We start from the raw sequence: 21123 nt of genomic DNA on the forward strand, positions 1-21123 counted from the left end.
GTATCTGGACAGATGTTGATCTCTGGACTGATGTTGGTCTTGGGACAGATGTTGGTCTCTGGACAGATGTTAGTGTCTGGACAGATGTTGGTCTCTGGACTGATGGTCTCTGGACTGATATTGGTGTCTGGATTAGTGTTGGTCTCTCTGGGCTGATATTGGTCTCTGGGCTGATGTTGGTCTCTGGGCGTTGAGGGTAAAACCGAGGTCATGGCTCGAATAGACAGAATTGCAAAATTTAATCCACAAAATGTTGGCAAAAATCCCACCTGATGCAAACAAGATTTAACTTATTGTGTAACTGATTGTAAACAGGCTGATTTGAAGAATGCAATTACAAAACCATCAGCAAAAATCCCAACATCTCATGTCATAAAAATGGAATTCAGCTTATTCAGTTGCTCACAATCTCAGTTTTTATGTTTTTTTTGCTGTTGATTGAAAACCTTACCAAATAACGAATCCACACTATCAGACATAAAAGTCAGTGGAAAATTGCCTTCTGTTTTAAAATCCAGACTATTGATATCTGGTTTACATTTTAGAAATTTCTAGACAGCTTAATTGTCCTAATAATCCAGCCCAAAACTAAATGGAAAAATCTCCTCCTTTGCATAAATCACACATTTAAAACGCATTTGTATTTTCATAACTTTCAAGGTTATTTTTAACTAATTTAAATAAAACAAAGTGTATTAACATTCAGCAGGCGTGACAAGCCTATCCTCTAATGCACTCAGTAAAAGGACACAAGATAGTTGAAATCTCACTATTTCTGTCAAAGTGAGTAAAACATCTACTGAATGCATTACTAAGACTTTCCATCATTGATTTGGTCCGTGGCCTCATTGTATTGATTTTTGCTCTTTGTTTTTTCACTTAGATCCTGATCTGCCGATAATCTATTGATCACCTTGCAGAAAATCACTAAGGTTACTACTCACCTTAGCGCTTGTGAGAACTTAAATTTATCGATATAAACCCTGGTACTTTACTTGCAAGGAAATTCCTAACAGTTTCTAAAACTTTTTACCATAGCTACCATAGCTATCTGATGTGTCTTGAGCGTGTTTTCCCCTTAAGTTGGAGCAGAACTATATACAGTATAACTATTGTATTGAGGTGCAAAGAGGCTGTACTTTTTTTTAAGGGAAAGATCAGCTTGACTTGGGGGTGTGGCCTGTAAGTGCGGACTTGACTTCTGACACCTTCAATAACCTGGCCAACAGAAAATTGCATTACACCTACACAGCAATGCATATCTATGATGTACGCTACAAATCTAGGGTTCTGATTTTAACCAAACCTTCCTGTCGGGAACTGGCGGGTAAGCAATTAAAATATCATAAATTGACCTACCCACCGGGAAACCACTCGCTGCCATTTTAACTGGCCAACTGAAACATGCGCGAAAGGCAGCTGCCGGAAACAGGTGTGTGTCTCATAAAGAAATGCCAAATCATGGCTGACCTTAGGACTCCAAGGCTGGATTTTCAGCTTGCGGGGTTTTTCGTCGAAAACAATAGCAATACGTGAAACTTACTGTTTACGTTGCGCTACCATTTTTAGCCTGAACTTTTGGCCTTTACATTTGCGTCAAAGGAGCATCGGTAAGGGAGGCGTTGCACAAGCATTCGCGACGCAAACTGCGAGTTTTGGTAACTTTAGTCCGGGGCCGGGAACGCTGCGAGAGAGGCATTGGGTGGGTGGAAAAAAAAATTCCAGAAAACTTTCCAAAAACCTTTTTTTGCAGGTTTTCAAACTTACCACTGCTGGCAGGGTTGCACCGACTGGTTTGACCTGTCACTATTCTGGGCATGGCATACAGGTCGGGAGAGTGCTGAAATTTGGACATGAACGCAATCCGAATCGTTGCATGTCGGCGCACCTCTCCCCGGCAGTACTTGAAAGTCCCGCCCAGGCTTTGCGACAGGGTTTTTGCTGCCGAGGGTCAAATCGCAGTGAAAACACGGTCGCAAACCTCGCAAAAATCTAGCCCCAAGGTTATTTTAACTGGGCAAGAGAGAAGTCCTGCAGAGTGGCCAATCCGTTGAGTAAATCTTTGTAGGATTGATCTCAGAAACTGACTGGCAGAACTAGAAGCAATATTAAAAGGGCGCTCACCTGCACATACTCTGATCATTGGGATCTGTGTGCTATTGTGATTAGTGAATGTATAAGGCAGTTTTCAGCTTGGAGGTTGCATCTATCTGATTTTTCTCTCAATGGCTATGACAGTATATAGAGACAATATTTTGGGTTCCCAAAAATGCCAAGGGTGTACGAAATCGAAGCTTCGGAGTCCCCACCCCTGGTACTGACTCAGGTTTACATCAACGGGTCTTGAAAAGGGAGGATGGAGTCTATGCCTCAGACGTCCATGCTGGAAATCTCAGCTCTAGGCTAGGGATCCCACAATCCCTTAGGAGCACCTGTACTTAAGGAGGCCTCACAGGCTGGCGAGGCACTCTGGAGACCAGCAATAAAAGACTAAGGTCACACTTTACTTTGAGCTCACAGTATCTAGTCAGACTCTTTATCCATACATAACACACCCGGCATTATAGAATCATAGAATCATAGAAATTTACAGCATGGAAGGAGGCCATTTCGACCTATTGTGACCGCGCTGGCCGACCAAGAGCTATCCAGCCTAATTCCCACTTTCCATCTCTTGGTCCATAGCCCTGTAGGTCACGGCACTTTAAGTGCACATCTAAGTATTTTTTAAATGTGGTGAGGGTACCGACCTCTACCATCCTTTCAGGCAGTGAGTTCCAGACCCCTACCACCCTCTGGGTGAAGAAATTTCTCCTCATATCTCCTCTAAACCTCCCCTCAATTACTTAAATCTATGTCCCCTGGTTGATGACCCCTCTGCCAATGGAATCCACTCTATCCAGACCCCTCATAATTTTATACACCTCAATCAGGTCTCCCCTTCAGCCTCCTCTGTTCCAAAGAAAACAAAACCAGCATCGCCAATCTTTCCTCATAGCCAAAATTCTCCAGTCCAGGTAACATTCTTGTAAATCCCCTCTGTACCCTTTCCAGTGCAATCACATCTTTCCTGTAATGTGGTGACCAGAACTGCACACAGTACTCCAGCTGTGGCCTAACCTGTGTTTTATACAGTTCTAGCATAACCTCCTTGCTCTTGTATTCCATGCCTCGACTAATAAAGGTAAGTATGCCTTCTTAACCACCCTATCTACCTGGCCTGCTACCTTCATGGATCTGTGGACCTGCACTCCAAGATCCCTTTGTTCCTCTACACTTTTCAGTGTCGTACCATTTAATGTATATTTCCTTGCCTTGCTAGACCTCCCCAAAAACTTTTCCAGATTGAATTCCATTTGCCACTGTTCTGCCTACCTGACCAGTACATCAATATCTTCCAGCAGTCCACAGCTTTCTTCTTCATTATCAACCAGACAGCCTATTTTAGTGTTAACTGCAAACTTCTTAATCATACCCCCAAAATTTAAGTCCAAGTCATTGATATACACCACAAAAAGCAAGGGACCCAGCACTGAGCCATGCAGAACCCCACTGGATACAGCCTTCCAGTCACAAAAACACTCATCAACCATTATCGTTTGCTTTCTGCCTCTGAGCCAATTTTGGATCCAACTTGCCACTTTGTCCTGGATCCTATTGGCTATTACTTTTGTGACCAGTCTGCCATGTGGGACCTTATCAAAAACTTTACTAAAATCCATATACACTTCATCATATGCACTGCCCTCATTAACCCTCCTGGTTACCTCCTCGGAATTTAATCAATTAGTCAGACACGACCTTCCCTTGACAAATCCATGCTGACTGTCTTTGATTAATCTATGTCTTTCTAAATGAGGATTTAGCCTATCCCTCAGGATTTTTTCCAATAATTTTCCCACCACCGAGGTTAGGCTGACTGGCCTGTAATTACTAGGCCTATCCCTTTCTCTCCTTTTAAACAAAGGTACAACATTAGCAGTCCTCCAGTCCTCTGGCACTGCACATGTAGCCAGAGAGGATTGGAAAATGATGGTCAAAGCCTCTGCTAGTTCCTCTTTTGCTTCCCTTAACAGCCTGGGATACATTTCTTCCGGGCCTGGGGATTTATCCACTTTCAAAGCTGCTAAGCCCCTTAATACTTCCTCTCTCACTATGTTTATCTCATCTAATATTTCACACTTCACCTCCCTCATTGCAAAGTCTGCATCGGCCCTCTCTTTTTTGAAAACAGATGCAAATTATTCATTTAGAATCATACCCACATTTTCCGCCTCCACACACAGATTTCCTTCATGGTCATTAACAGGCCCCAATCTTTCTCTAGTTATCCTCTTGCTTTTAATGTATTTATAAAACATCTTTGTTTTCCCTGATTTTACTTGCCAACATTCTTTCATGCTTTCTCTTTGCTTTCCTGATATCTTTTTTAATTACACCCCTGAACTTCTTGTACTCCTCTAGAGTTTCTGCAATGTTGAGTTCTCGGTATCTGGCATAAGCTTCCCTTTTTTTCTTTATCTTACCCTATATGTCCCTTGACATCCAGGGGGATCTGGATTTGTTAGCCCCACCCTTTTTTTTTAAGGGAACATACTTGCTATCTACCCTCAGGATCTCCTTCTTGAATGCCTCCCATTGCTCTGACACTGATTTACCATCAAGTAGCTGTTTCCAGTCCACTTTTGCCATCTCAGCTCAGCAAAATTGACTTCACCCCAATTGAGAAATTTTATTCCTGGTCCCACTTTGTCCTTTTCCATAACTACCCTAATTCTTACTGAATTATGATCACTTGCACCAAAATGCTCTCCCACTGATACCTCTTCTACCTGCCCCTCTTCATTCCACATTATGGCAGGAGCTTTCTGGAACACCCGTGGATTTTGGGAACCCATGTTTCTCTGGCTGGCATGGTGATAGCTGGCATAGTGGATGTGCTGCTGCATGAGGTGGGTATAAGTTGACTTGCCTTTCCTTTTACTCCAAGGCACCTTCCAGAGGACAGAATTGTACCGTAAGTAACCTACTTCCTTTGTTGTGTTCCCTTCATAATTGGAGGTGAACTTTTGATTGATAAATTATTGATTGTTAATTTTTTTTCACAGCTTATATAACCTTTTGTAAAGTTTGGCTTCATCACTTAATGATGGGAGCATTAATTAGATGGAATATGTGCTCTGCCATTTATTTTTTTTAAGTCATTTTATGAGATTGTTCTTCTTTGTATAGATATGATCAGTTAATCACCTGAAACAACTATAATAGTTTGAAAAGGTATCATATGTGCAAATGTCTAATTTGACAAATCAGCTTTAAATCATTTTGCTTGAGGAAACAGCTCCATTGCTCACAAAGAGTCATTTTATTGTTTTACACTGTTACAGTACAGTGCACCATAATTACACAAAAGTGAAGTTGTACACGTAATTAGAATCAATTAAGACATCAGTTTGCATCACATTGTTCATTGAAAATCATTACATTCTCTCTACACCATTTGCTGTCACATGTAATTATATTTTCATGTCTGACTATGTGTTTTCTCAGCTGCTTTCCTTTCATTGATTTTTCTTTTCTCACCAACATTCTCCGCTTATTTTTTTCCTGCATCTCTCCTCTCCTGAAAGCACTGACTCTTCCTGGGGTATGGTTCCATGGACACTGCACCTTACCCAAATTGCTACTTTTCATGCTTAAGCTTTGATGATGAATTTCCCCAGACTATCCATTTTGTTCTCGCCTGATGGCAGAATGTCTGAGTACCCGCTCCCATATCTGGAAATTGGCATCTGATATCCACTTGTTGGAAAAAAATCAGAAGTAGGAATATTAACTGTTTTTTCTCCTAGGGGTGTGAAGGTTGATTACAATACCCTATCGCTACCTGTCCTGAGATCCATTAACTAAGTGCAGATCTTGGATCAAATCTGGAACCTTCCTGATTTACATGTCTCAGTTACTCACTGGCAAACTAGAGAGTGATTGGCGGAGACTTGCTTTTCATCCTGTTGCACTTGCCCCTCTAGAAAAATTAGAAATAAAAATTCCCTATTAGGTCATTGAATTAAATCTGGGGCAACATTTTTATTTAATTTTCTTTCAACTTGATCCAAAGAATTGTATAGAGGATTAATGACGTAAATCATGCAATTGCTTTAGGGTTTTTTAATTTATATTTCCATTTCCTTCTGTAGATTTGTATAATGGATTTATGGAGTCATCTTTATCTGAATGTGATAAGAGAGCCATTTACTGGATAACAATGCCACCTGGCTGACTTAGTAGTTCTCCTGTTACTCTTGAAAGTTATGAGTTCAAGCTCCAGTTGAGGGAATTGAGCTTCTGTCTAATATAAGATTCAGCAGGCTGCTAGCAGGTGCTGAGCGGTTGAAGGCAGGCAGATGGTTAGAGATTCTGGCTTCAAAGCAAATACATTCAGTGAAAAACAAAATGCATTTGAATGTACAAACAGTTACCAAATTGCTGCTGCTTCTGTGTAAGAATGTGAAACATGCAGATTCTGTACTGAAATAGGGGGCAAAAGAAAGCATGAAAAGATAAGTGTTATATTTTAGGCTTACACCAGAATTTGAACTCATGCTCAGCATCAATAGCCATCCTTGGAAGCAAGGCCTTGCTTCCTGCGAAGTGAAGTATGACTTTAATACAACGCAGGCGAAATATTCAACTCTGTAGCACTCGATTTTTCAGCATTATGGGTGCTGTTTTGTGCCAAAAATGGCGTCCGTGTCACGCACGCAAACTTCTGGTGTGTGCTGGTGAGGGCGGCAGGGTGCCCGTTAGGGGTGTGTGCCAGAAGTATGCAGATCGCGCAGATCGCGATGTCAATCAATTTGATGCCAGCATTTCCATTTTCCTCATCAATGCTGGAGCTAATGCCCTGTTTAACCTCGCACAGCTGAACATGCATTCGGTTTCAGCAAGGAACCCCCTCTAATGATATTTAAAAGGATCAGCAATTACTCTGAGGTTCATTGCTGATTCATTTCTACTGGCACTGTGTATGTTTGTGGAACTGTTTGGAGCTTTCCAGAGTTGTTTTAAAGTTGGTAAGGTGATGGGGAGTGGCGCTGCAAGTGGAGAAAGCCTTCCTTCTGACTCTGAGGGTTCTGCTCAAACCACTTGCTCCCCGTCATGGGTACTCTAGTTGTCATCTCCCTTGCCTGCAGCATGATAGGGAGATGAAACAGAGGCAGTGAAGACGAGGACAAGCTGCTTGCAGAAGGAGGAGGGGAAGAAGGGCTCTCAGCAGGTGGCTTTACCCACTTAGAGTATTCCAAGAGTGTTATGTATTAATGCTTGGGGGTCACCAGGCACCAGAGCATGCCTCGGTTGGAGGTCATCAGGCTGTACACATGTGGCATGTGTGTTTGGTCACCTATATAGAAGCTATGTGTCTTTGTCAGGCTGACACTCTTGGGCTGGAATAAAGATGGATCAGGTTGCAGCTGAGTGAGATTACAGTAACCAGACTCTTGAGTCATTACAATTGGTGACGAGGTAATTTAAGAACCTTCGCATGCACAATGGGCACTGTTCGAATTCTGGAGAGATTCGTGGAGGGCAAGGATTGGGAAGATTTTGTCGACCGGCTGGATCAGTATTTTGTGGCCAATGGCATGGAGGCAGAGGCCTATGCAGTTAAGCGCAGGGCAGTTCTCCTCACCGTTTGTTTTGTGGCCAATGGCATGGAGGCAGAGGCCTATGCAGTTAAGCGCAGGGCAGTTCTCCTCACCGTTTGTGGTCCGAAAATTTACGGCTTCATGAAGAATCTTCTCTTGCCTGTACGTCCAGCGGAAAATTGGTAAGAGGAATTGTGTACTGTAAGGGGTTCTGGGGACTGTTGTGCCTTGAGTGTCTCTCTCTCTGGGCTTCTACCCTCACAGCTTATGCCTGACCTGTGAGGTACCCTGAATGCTGCAAGAGCACTCCTGGAGACACTGTGTTCACAGCTTATGAAGGGGGTTTTGAGACTCGTGCATCCCCACAGCTTATGACTAGCCTGTGAGGCACCTGTGAGTGTCAAACACTCCTAACCCCTTTCTTCCCTAGCCTGTGGCACACAGTTGAGCATTTTCGAGGCGCTCCTGGCTTTCCTTACATTGTTCTGACACAAGACTCACGATCAGGAGATGTAATACAACAGAACTGAGGCGAGGCAATTCCAAGAGGAACTTTAAGCTTCCAATTTATTTGACAAGGTGTATCTCAACAAACAGCAATACACCATCAAAACAATCTCCCTAAATCCCACTAAACGGACACAACGAAAATTTTTACACAAGTATTAGCAGTACAATGCCCAACCTCCCACCTTTCCTGACCTAACCAAGTTGGGAGTTCTGGGGACCAGAGGTAGTACTCACTACTGTATCTTTTGCAGTCTGGTGATTTGTTTCTTCTGTCTTTGGTGTCTTCGGACACTGGTCTTCCTTCTGTGTTGAGAGGCTTGCTGGTTGCTGGATCATGAGAGCAGAACACTCACACACACTGGGTCAGAGCCCCCTTCTTATAGCCAGATATCCAGTCCGCCTCTCGTGCTGAAACCGATCCTTCCCATTGGTGGGCTTTGTGATTTTGAAAAATGCAGCAGTGTTAGATTTCGCGGGTTTTTTCCCACTGACCATTCAGATGTTAACCTACTCAAGAGTTGAGTAGGTATTGATTGGGTTGGCAGGGTGTGGGTCTCCTGTAGCCATTGTGTAGGCCCTTGGTTTGTTTTGGATTCCCTAGTTTTCTGAAGGTCCGCATAATTTCCCGATAATGGTGTAAACATGGGGAAGACAATAGCCCGATAATGGTGATAAGTCAGTCCCACAGTTTTCGAGCAAGTGCTCTCCCATTGGCTTGAAGCCCTTTGCTTTGGGCTAACTCTGTCCCACCATTGGCCCTCCAGTGTCGTCCCCCCATTCAATCACTGCTCTGCCAAGGCCACATCGTCTCGGTCGCAACCCACGCCTGGATCTGGGTTCTCTGTTCCTTCCAGGACACTGGCCTTCTGTTTTATTGCAGCATAGGCAGATTCCACAGCTCCTTTTCTTCTGGGTAAAATGAGGGGTTTTCGCCCTCCCCTACATAATGTTGGTGGGTAACCACCTGAAGCCAAAACAGGGGATCATCATATCATGCTACCATCTCTGCACGCCTATTCATGCTGAGGGCCAGGATGTGTCGGGATTTGTCGCCGACCTGCAACGTTTTGCTGAGCCGTGTAAGTTAGGGAACATGCTGGAAGACATGCTGCATGATGTCTTCGTGATAGGCATCAGCCATGATGCGATCCTCAGGAAGCTGTTGGCTGCAGAGATGCTGGATTTGTAAAAGGCCATCGCGACAGCCCAGGCATGCATGACGACGGATGATAATTTGAGGCAGATATCATCGATGAGTCGGAGTTCCATGGCAAGTACTGTAAACAAGATGGTGCCATCTTTGAGCAGAGCTACTTATGTGAAACCTGCCGCTGCTCAGAGCCTGCCAACTCATTTGAACCAGATTTCACCCTGTTGCTGTTGTGGGGGCAATCATTGGCCTCATCAGTGTCGGTTTAGACAATACTCATGCAATGGATGTTCAAAAGTGGGGCATCTTCACATAATGTGTCCACAACAAAGCAAGCATGGTGCGGCTCACCACGTGGTTGATGAGGACCAGTTCAGTGATGGCCCGGATACGCAACCCGAGGAGGAAGTGAATGGACTGTATTCATTCCTGAACATGAACGTTAATGTGAAGTTGAATGGCGTGCCTGTATCAATGGAGCTGGACTCAGGTATGAGCCAGTCGATAATGAGCCAAAGGACATTCGACAAGCTGTGAGACACTAAGGCTGCCAAACCGAAGCTGAGTCCAGTCAATGCCAGGTTGCGTACTTACACTAAGGAAATCATACCGGTGCTCGGCAGTGCATCAAACGAGGTGTTACATGATGGTGTGGTTCACGAGCTACCCTTATGGATCATCCCAGGTAATGGTCCAGCGCGGTTCGGCAGGAATTGGTTCGAGAAAATAAAGCTGAACTGGAATGATGTCAAGATGTTGTCCTCGGTGGATGATACTTCGTGTGCTCAAGTATCGAAAAAGTTTCCTTCTTTGTTTGATTGCAATAGTAAGGAAGTACATTAGCTTGGATGATGTGGAATCTGCGGAATACCAAAGGGCAGAAAACGCTAGTGGGAGTTGTGTACAGACCACCAAACAGTCGTAGTGAGGTTGGGGACAGCATCAAACAAAAAATTAGGGATGCATGCAATAAAGGTACAGCAGTTATCATGGGCGACTTTAATCTACATATTGACTGGGCGAACCAAACTGGTAGCAATACGGTGGAGGAGGATTTCCTGGAGTGTATTAGGGATGATTTTCTAGACCAATATGTCGAGCAACCAACTAGAGGGCTGGCCATCCTAGACTGGGTGATGTGTAATGAGAAAGGACTAATTAGCAATCTTGTTGTGCGAGACCCCTTGGGAAGAGTGACCATAATATGGTAGAATTCTTTATTAAGATGGAGAGTGACACAGTTAATTCAGAGACTAGGGTCCTGAACTTAAGGAAAGGTAACTTTGATGGTAAAAGACGTGGATTGGCTAGAATAAACTGGCGAATGATACTTAAAGGGTTGACTGTGGCTAGGCAATGGCAAACATTTAAAGATCACATGAATGAACTTCAACGATTGTACATCCCTGTCTGGAGTAAAAATAAAATGGGGAAGGTGGCTCAACCGTGGCGAACAATGGAAATTAAGAATAGTGTTAAATCCAAGGAAGAGGCATATGAATTGACCAGACAAAGCAGCAAACCTGAGGACTGGGAGAAATTTAGAATTCAGCAGAGGAGGACAAAGGGTTTAATTAGGAGGGGGAAAATAGAGTATGAGAAGAAGGTTGCTGGGAGCATAAAAACTGACTGCAAAAGCTTCTATAGATATATTAAGAGAAAAAGATTAGTGAAGACAAATGTAGGTCCCTTGCAATCAGAATCAGGTGAATATATAATGGGGAACAAAGAAATGGCAGACCAGTTGAACAAATACTTAGGTTCTGTCTTCACGAAGGAAGACACAAATAACCTTCCAGAAATATTAGGGGACTGAGGGTCTAGTGAGAAGAAGGAACTGAAGGAAATCCTTATTAGAAACATAGAAACATAGAAAATAGGTGCAGGAGTACGCCATTCGGCCCTTAGACCCTGCACCACCATTCAATAAGATCATGGCTGATCATTCACCTCAGTACCCCTTTCCTGCTTTCTCTCCATACCTCTTGATCCCTTTAGCCATAAGGGCCATATCTAACTCCCTCTTGAATATATCCAATGAACTGGCATCAACAACAATCTGCAGTATGAAATTCCACAGGTTAACAACTCTCTGAGTGAAATTGTGTTAGGGACATTGATGGGATTGAAGGACGATAAATCCCCAGGGCCTGATAGTCTGCATCCCAGAGCACTTAAGGAAGTGGCCCTAGAAATAGTGGATGCATTGGTGATCATTTTCCAACAGTCTATCGACTCTGGAACAGTTCCTATGGACTGGAGGGTAGCTAATGTAGCACCACTTTTTAAAAAAGGAGGGAGAGAGAAAATTGGTAATTATAGACCGGTTAGCCTGACATTAGTAATGGGGAAAATGTTGGAATCAATTATTAAAAATGAAATAGCAGTGCAGTTGGAAAGCAGTGACAGGATTGGTCCAAGTCAGCATGGATTTATGAAAGGGAAATCATGCTTGACAAATCTTCTAGAATTTTTTGAGGATGTAACTGGTAGAGTGGACAAGGGAGAACCAGTGGATGTGGTCTATTTGGACTTTCAAAAGGTTTTTGACAAGGGCCCACACAAGAGATTGGTGTGCAAAACTAAAGCACATGGTATTGGGGGTAATGTATTGATGTGGATAGAGAATTGATTGGCAGACAGGAAGCAGAGAGTCGGGATAAACGGGTTCTTTTCAGAATGGTAGGCAGTGACTAGTGGGGTGCCGCAGGGCTCAGTGCTGGACCCCAACTACTTACAATACACATCAATGATTTAAATGAAGGAATTGAGTGCAATATTTCCAAGTTTGCAGATGACACTAAGCTGGGTGGCGGTGTGAGCTGTGAGCAGGATGCTAAGAGGCTGCAGGCTGACTTGGACAAGTAAGGTGAGTGGGCAAATGCATGGCAGATGCAGTATAATGTGGATAAATGTGAGGTTATCCACTTTGGTGGCAAAAACATGAAGGCAGAATATTATCTGAATCGCGGCAGATTAGGAAAAGGGAAGGCGCAACGAGACCTGGGTGTCATGGTACATCAATCATTGAAAGTTGGCATGCAGGTACAGCAGGCGGTGAAGAAGGCAAATGGTATGTTGGCCTTCATAGCTAGGGGATTTGAGTATAGGAGCAGAGAGGTCATACTGCAGTTGTACAGGGCCTTGGTGAGGCCTCACCTGGAATATTGTGTTCAGTTTTGGTCTCCTAATCTGAGGAAGGACATTCTTGCTATTGAGGGAGTGCAGCAAAGGTTCACCAGACTAATTCCCGGGATGGCAGGACTGAAATATGAGGAGAGACTGGATCGACTGGGCCTGTATTCACTGGAGTTTAGAAGGATGAGAGGGGATCTCATAAAAACATATAAAATTCTGACGGGACTGGACAGGTAAGATGCAGGAAGACTGTTCCCAATGTTGGAGAAGTCCAGAACCAGGGGACACAGTCTAAGGATAAGGGGTAAGCCATTTAGCACTGAGATGAGGAGAAACTTCTTCACTTAGAGAGTTGTTAACCTATGGAATTCTCTACCGCAGAGAGTTGTTGATGCCAGTTCATTGGATATATTCAAGAGGGAGTTAGATTTGGCCGTTACAGCTAAAAGGATCAAGGGGTAAGGAGAGAATGCAGGAAAGGGTACTGAGGAGAATGATCAGCCATGAACTTATTGAATGGTGGTGCAGGCTCGAAGGGCCGAATGGCCTAATCCTGCACCTATTTTTCTATGTTTCTATGAACCGGGCATTGCAATTTTACAAGAGCCAAGGTGCAGATTCACCCAGACTCCAATGTAAAACCTGTCTATGACAAAACTCGGTCTGTTCCATACATGATGAGGGAGAAGGTTGAAATTGAGCTTGACAGATTCCAGCATGAAGGGATCATATCACCGGTCGAGGTTAATGAGTGGGTTAGTCCCATTGTTCCTGTGTTGAAGAGTGATGGCACTGTCAGTGGTTGTGGAGACTACAAGGTTACGATTAATCGATTTTCGAAACAGGACCAGTATCCGTTACCGAGGGCTGATGACCTGTTCGCCATGCTAGCTGGTGAAAAGTCATTCACGAAATTGGATTTGACGTCGGCCTTTATGACACAGGAGCTTGTCGACACTTCAAGGAAACTCACCTGCATCAACACCCATAAAGGACTGTTCGTCTACAACAGGTGTCCTTTTGGCTGCAGCCATATTTCAGAGGAATATGGAGAGTTTACTGAAGTCTGTTCCTAGAACTGTCATGTTTCAAGATGACATTCTGGTTACAGGTCGCGACACTGCTGAACAGCTGAACAATCTTGAAGAAGTCCTACAGCGTCTGGACAAATTGTGACTCAGTCTAAAATGCTTGAAATGTGTATTCATGGCACCTGAAGTCGAATTCCTCATGAGGAAGATTGCTGCTGATGGCATCAGGCCCACTGCTTCAAAAACTGAGACCATCAAAAATGCACCCAGGCCTCAGAATGTGATGGAGCTGTGTTCGTTCCTTGGAATACTCAACTACTTTGGTAATTTCTTACCCTGATTGAGCACTTTACTAGAGCCACTGCATGTGTTACTATGGGGTTGGCTGCGTACTTCAACGAGCAAATGAATCGGGCAAGCTACAACCTGATGTGTATGCTTTGAGAAGTCTGTCTGAAGCGGAAAGAGCTTACAGTATGGTAGAGAAATAAGCTTTGGCCTGTGTGTATGGGGTAAAAAAAAATGCACCAGTACCTGTTTGGTCTTTGTTTTGAACGAGAAACAGATCACAAGCCACTCATTTCATTGTTTGTGGAAAACAAAGTTATCAATACCAATGCATTGTCCCATATTCAAAGGTGGGCACTGACATTGTCTGCCTATGATTACGTCATCCATCATAAACCTGGTACTGAGAATTGTGCCGATGCACTGACTCATCTGCCCTTACGCACAACTGAGATGGAGACGCCTCAACCTGCAGATCTACTTTTAGTAATGGATGCTTTTGAGAGTGAAGGAACCCCGGTCACTGCTCAACAAGTTAGGATCTGGACCAGCCATGACCCTATTTTATCGGTTGTGAAATGGTGTGTACTCAGTGGTGATTGGTGTGCCATACCTATGGAGATGCGTGAGGAGACCAAACCTTACAACCATCGCAAGATGAGCTGTCCATTCAGTCAGCCTGGTTACTGTGGGGTAATCATGTAATCATGCCTAGGAAAGGTAGAGAAAAATTTGTACGTGACCTCATCCCGGTATTGTCATGATGAAGTCCATTACTAGGTCTCATGTATGGTGGCCTGGAATTGACTCTGATCTGGAATCATGCGTGCATCAGTGCAATACTTGCATGCAGCTAAGTAAAGTACCAGCGGAATCTCTGCTGAGTCTTTGGTCGTGGCCATCCAAACCATAGTCGAGGATCCACATTGATTTTGCGGGCCCATTCCTAGGAAAGATGTTTTTTGTCGTAGTGGATGCATATTCTAAGTGGATAGAGTGTATTATTATGTCATCCAGCACATCTATAACTACCATTGAGAGTCTTCGTGTCATGTTTGCTACTCATGATTTGCCTGACATTGTTGTGAACGACAACGGATCTTGCTTCACAAGTCTTGAGTTCCAGGAGTTCATGAAACTCAATGGAATCAGACATGTGAGATCAGCTCCATTCAAGCCTGCTTCTAATGGTCAAGCGGAGCGTGCCATTGAAACGATCAAGCAAAGTATGAAACGTGTAACTCAGGGTTCACTGCAGAGATGGTTGTCATACATATTGCTCAGTTACAGGTCAATACCTCATACACTTACTGGGGTTCCTCCTCCTGATGAAGAGAAATCTCAAGACCAGGTTTTCTCTTGTTCATCCTGATTGGAATGATCGTGTTGAAAACAGATGCCAAAGTCAGCAATGGTGTCATGATCGTGTTGCCGTGTCACGTGACATCTCGATCAACGATCCGGTTTATGTACTGAATTATGGTCAAGGTCCAAAGTGGATTGCCGGCACTGTTACAGCCAATTAGGGTAACAGAGTGTTTATTGTCATGCTCAAGAATGGGCAAACATGCAGGAAACACCTTGACCAGGTTAAACTGCGGTACACGGATGAACTGGAAGCGTGTGAGGAAGATGCAGTCAGTGACCAACAAACCATTGTTCATTTATCAGAGGACTCTGCTGACATTACTGACTCTGAACCTTCAGTCTCTGATATAGTCATGACCACTCCCAACAGATCAGCTACTCAGCCCTCTCAGCGGACTCAGAACGCTCACCCAGAGCCAAAGTTGAACTGAGATGATCAACTCGTGAGAGGAAAACCCCAGAATGTCTTAATTTGTAAAAAGACTGTTGTTAAGATTTTAAGAGGGGGATGTTGTTATGTATCAATGATTGGTGGCTCACCAGACACCAGAGGGCGCCACAGTCAGAGGTCATCAGGCTGTACACATGTGGCATATGTGCTTGATCACGTATATAAGCTGTGTGTCTTTGTCAAGCTGGCACTCTTGGGCTGGGATAAAGATGGATCAAGTTGCACCTGAGTGGGTTTAAAGTAACCAGACTCTTGAGTTATTACAGAGAGCAAGTTTCTTACCTCAGCCTGAGCCAGGAGCAGTGTGTGAGGCACTTTACGAAGGAGGTGCTCACAGAACTCTGCCACCTCATGCTTCACACTAGGGCAAGGACAGCGCTGCCAATGGCTGTGAAGGTGATCGTAGCCCTGAATTTCCTCTCGGCTGCATCTTTCGAGGCTGGAGCAGGTGACATTTCACAGTTCGCTGTCCGCGGCTATTTAAGGGAGGTGGCATGCGCTCTTTATGGTGGGAGAGGGGACTTGATTTTCTTCTTTCAAAACAGAGAGAGCAGGCAGAGCATGCACCTGGCTTTACTAGGATAGCAGGCTTCCACATGTTGCAGGATGCCATTAGCTGCACACATGTGGCTTTGCAGGCACTGCACTTAATGCTGAGATGAACTGTAACTGCAAATGTTTCCATTCACTTAAAGTACTGTTGATGTGTGACCATGCTCAGCACATCATGATGGTGAATGCCTGGTATCCTGGCAGCAGTCATGATGTTTTTATCTGCGCCAGTCTGCTATTTCCTCAGACTTTCAGCCACCACGTCAAACCAGAGGCTGGCTGATGGGCAACAAGGGCTATCTCTTGACCACCTGGCTCATGACTCCACACCCCAACCCAAACACACATGGCCAGCATGCATACAATGAGAGCCATGCTGCCACACAAAATGTCATAGAGCAGACCATTGGGTGCTGAAGCAACGGTTCCATTGCCTGGACCGCTCTAGAGGTGCCCTGCAGTACTCACCAGAGCGCATGTCACGATTCGCTGTGGCCTTCTGCATGCTGCAAAACCTCACCATCAAGAGGGCAAAGCCCTTGCCACCAGGCATATGGGGACCAGTTGAGGATGAGGAAGAAGAGGAGGAGGAAGTGGAAGGGAGGAGGCAACCCAGACAGCTCTTTTCTGCTCGGGCTATCCATGATCGATTCATCCAACTGCGGTTCCAGTGAACGCAGCCCCAATTCCACATTCACCAATAGGCCCACGCCTTAGCAACCTTCTGATATGGACCATCACAGCGATCTCTTGACCACAATGCTGAAATGAAAGCCACCACAAAACAAACATTCCAAATCATCTATATACATCAATCCATCTTATATTACATAAAAAGTCAACTAATCTCGCCTGTGCATTGCCTGTCTCCCGTGTGCCTCTGCCTATCCTAGTGCTCGTCTGAAATGCTGCCCCAGTGGCTGGTGGAAGGCTGCTTAGTTTCAGTGGGGGAGACTGCAGATGGCCTTACAGAACAACTGAAAGCATGTGTGGATCTAGAAGGCACAGCTGTAGATTGCACCACGTCGGCATGGGAGGCAGCACTGATGCTCCCACCACTGCCACGCTGCTCGCAGTGTTGCAGTGGTGGGAGCATGAATGCTGTCATCCTGAGAGAGGACAGCAGGTTCGTGCACCACGGAGCCGCTCCCACATGGTGGTGCCTCAGCAATCCTATTAATGTGTTGGAGGACAGAGTGCTGGACTGCTGTGACATGCTGCAAACCCCTTTGAACACTGGTTTCCGCAGCCATGATGGCAACAGTCTGAACTTGTGTGGCAGCAAACTGAGCTTCCACTGCTGCAGTTAGACGTTGGGTTGTTTCCGCCTGTGTTGCAATGGAAGCTGAGACATCGGCCATCATACGCTGCATCGTGGCTGGGTCCACAAGTGTGCCATGCTGGAAAGGATGGGCTCCAAGCTATGCACAAAGCCTTGTGCAAGGTTTGTGCCGGACTCCTCCATACTCCTTGACATTGCACTCAGGCTTTCTGGCAGGCCTGCCAATGCATCAAGCATTTCACTGTGCATACCCATCAGCCATCTCATCAAAGTCCTCATCTGAGTCTACTGCAGTAGAACCTATGTGTGATCACACCCTCCAGGGAGCTGGAACCTGAGTTATCCTTTCCCCCTGTCCTGGCTGCAGGCCGCTCGTGCCCGGTGTCTCACTACATACAGATCCCAAGGCTACCTTATCCTCTAAAGTGCATGGAGTGTCAGTATCTGAGCTGATGGCTTGGAGTGTGAAATCGACTGATGCTGTATCTTCACGATCACTGTCTTCCTGCTCCTCCACCTGTGCCTGGCCATTTTTTGCTATCTGAAAGGAGAAAGGCACAAGGGTAGGGTTACGGTGAGGGGAGGGGGAGAAAGTAAGAGGTGCATGCTTACATCATCTGCAGCTTGTAAGTCGAAATGTTAGTGGGATGAGGGGAAAGTGGGATGTGAGAAGGAGGATTAGGTATGAGGATACCATCATCTTGGATAGGTTCAGTCATGACCCTAACCACGAGCTCAATGATTGCCGTGTCAAGAATGGTCAGCACAAAGAGGGTTAAATTATGCAGATGTGCCTGAGCCCCTTTGGGTATCCCCTGCTGGCTCCGTTTGTGAGCCACCTTGTTCTGCAAGTGAAAGGGAAGTGTGTCAGTGAGTGTAGTGCCATGTGTTTTGGTGATGTACCTGTCATGGTTGAATAGCTGACAGCATGTCCCAGCTGTCAAATGTGAGTGTGAGTCTTGCAGCAGTGCTAAGTGTGTGAGGGTGAGGTGAAGCTATGAATGTGAGTTATGAGTTGTGTTTGGTCGAAATTGTTGGTAGGTGAATGATGGAGGTGTGGTGCATTGAGCAGTGTGTGAGGCTTGTGGTGCAGATGGTGCGATATGACATTTGAAGATTGATTCACTGACGTTGGCCATTTAACCTCTTCCTGCACTGCAGCCAGGTCCTCAGAGTTACACTGCTGACATTGAAAGCTATGATTATCTGTTCCATTGTGTTTACGAGTTTGCTTGGAGGGGCTTCAGACACTCTGTGGAAAAAGAAGCCCTCACCTCCTTTCCACCTCCTGCACCAAGGCCTCCAGTGCTGCATCTGAGAGGTGCACGCTTTCTCCCCTGCTGTGACATGCAAGGAGTATCCGTAATAAGGTGGATGAATTAACTGTGCAAATAGATGTTAACAGATATGATGTGATTGGGATTACAGAGACATGGCTCCAGGATGATTAGGGCTGGGAACTCAACATCCAACGGTATTCAACATTCAGGAAACATAGAAACATAGAAACATAGAAAATAGGTGCAGGAGTAGGCCATTCGGCCCTTCAAGCCTGCACCGCCATTCAATGAGTTCATGGCTGAACATGCAACTTCAGTACCCCATTCCTGCTTTCTCGCCATACCCCTTGATCCCCCGAGTAGTAAGGACTTCATCTAACTCCTTTTTGAATATATTTAGTGAATTGGCCTCAACAACTTTCTGTGGTAGAGAATTCCACAGGTTCACCACTCTCTGGGTGAAGACGTTTCTCCTCATCTCGGTCCTAAATGGCTTACCCCTTATCCTTAGACTGTGACCCCTGGTTCTGGACTTCCCCAACATTGGGAACATTCTTCCTGCATCTAACCTGTCTAAACCCGTCAGAATTTTAAACGTTTCTATGAGGTCCCCTCTCATTCTTCTGAACTCCAGTGAATACAAGCCCAGTTGATCCAGTCTTTCTTGATAGGTCAGTCCCGCCATCCCGGGAATCAGTCTGGTGAACCTTCGCTGCACTCCCTCAATAGCAAGAATGTCCTTCCTCAAGTTAGGAGACCAAAACTGTACACAATACTCCAGGTGTGGCCTCACCAAGGCCCTGTACAACTGCAGCAATACCTCCCTGCCCCTGTACTCAAATCCCCTCGCTATGAAGGCCAATATGCCATTTGCTTTCTTAACCGCCTGCTGTACCTGCATGCCAACCTTCAATGACTGATGTACCATGACACCCAGGTCTCGTTGCACCTTCCCTTTTCCTAATCTGTCACCATTCAGATAATAGTCTGTCTCTCTGTTTTTACCACCAAAGTGGATAACCTCACATTTATCCACATTATACTTCATCTGCCATGCATTTGCCTACTCACCTAACCTATCCAAGTCACTCTGCAGCCTCATAGCATCCTCCTCGCAGCTCACACTGCCACCCAACTTAGTGTCATCCGCAAATTTGGAGATACTACATTTAATCCCCTCGTCTAAATCATTAATGTACAGTGTAAACAGCTGGGGCCCCAGCACAGAACCTTGCGGTACCCCACTAGTCACTGCCTGCCATTCTGAAAAGTACCCATTTATTCCTGCTCTTTGCTTCCTGTCTGACAACCAGTTCTCAATCCATGTCAGCACACTACCCCCAATCCCATGTGCTTTAACTTTGCACATTAATCTCTTGTGTGGGACCTTGTCGAAAGCCTTCTGAAAGTCCAAATATACCACATCAAGTGGTTCTCCCTTGTCCACTCTACTGGAAACATCCTCAAAAAATTTCAGAAGATTTGTCAAGCATGATTTCCCTTTCACAAATCCATGCTGACTTGGACCTATCATGTCACCTCTTTCCAAATGCGCTGCTATGACATCCTTAATAATTGATTCCATCATTTTACCCACTACTGAGGTCAGGTTGACCGGACTATAATTCCCTGTTTTCTCTCTCCCTCCTTTTTTAAAAAGTGGGGTTACATTGACTACTCTCCACTCGATAGGAACTGATCCAGAGTCAATGGAATGTTGGAAAATGACTGTCAATGCATCCGTTATTTCCAAGGCCACCTCCTTAAGTACTCTGGGATGCAGTCCATCAGGCCCTGGGGATTTATCGGCCTTCAATCCCATCAATTTCCCCAACACAATTTCCCGACTAATAAGGATTTCCCTCAGTTCCTCCTCCTTACTAGAACCTCTGACCCCTTTTCTATCCGGAAGGTTGTTTGTGTCCTCCTTAGTGAATACCGAACCAAAGTACTTGTTCAATTGGTCTGCCATTTCTTTGTTCCCCGTTATGACTTCCCCTGATTCTGACTGCAGGGGACCTACATTTGTCTTTACTAACCTTTTTCTCTTTACATATCTCTAGAAACTTTTGCAATCCGTCTTAATGTTCCCTGCAAGCTTCTTCTCGTACTCCATTTTCCCTGCCCTAATCAAACCCTTTGTCCTCCTCTGCTGAGTTCTAAATTTCTCCCAGTCCCCGGGTTCGCTGCTATTTCTTGCCAATTTGTATGCCACTTCCTTGGCTTTAATACTATCCCTGATTTCCCTTGATAGCCACGGTTGAGCCACCTTCCCTTTTTATTTTTACGCCAGACATGAATGTACAATTGTTGTAGTTCATCCATGCGGTCTCTAAATGTCTGCCATTGCCCATCCACAGTCAACCCCTTAAGTATCATTCGCCAATCTATCCTAGCCAATTCACGCCTCATACCTTCAAAGTTACC

General features: G+C 45.0%; 1 long non-coding RNA gene across 1 annotated transcript in view; it reads left to right on the forward strand.

Moving 5' to 3' along the window:
- The first annotated feature begins 1544 nt into the window (after positions 1 to 1544).
- Positions 1545 to 21123, forward strand: part of LOC139266869 (uncharacterized) — a 116959-nt gene continuing 97380 nt past the window's right edge. Inside the window, exons 1-2 of the long non-coding RNA XR_011593790.1 lie at positions 1545 to 1610; positions 4991 to 5017. This is a non-coding gene — a long non-coding RNA (uncharacterized lncRNA). The remainder of the gene's footprint in view (positions 1611 to 4990; positions 5018 to 21123) is intronic.

Source organism: Pristiophorus japonicus, chromosome 7, assembly GCF_044704955.1.
Source record: "Pristiophorus japonicus isolate sPriJap1 chromosome 7, sPriJap1.hap1, whole genome shotgun sequence".
NCBI lineage: Eukaryota > Metazoa > Chordata > Chondrichthyes > Pristiophoridae > Pristiophorus > Pristiophorus japonicus.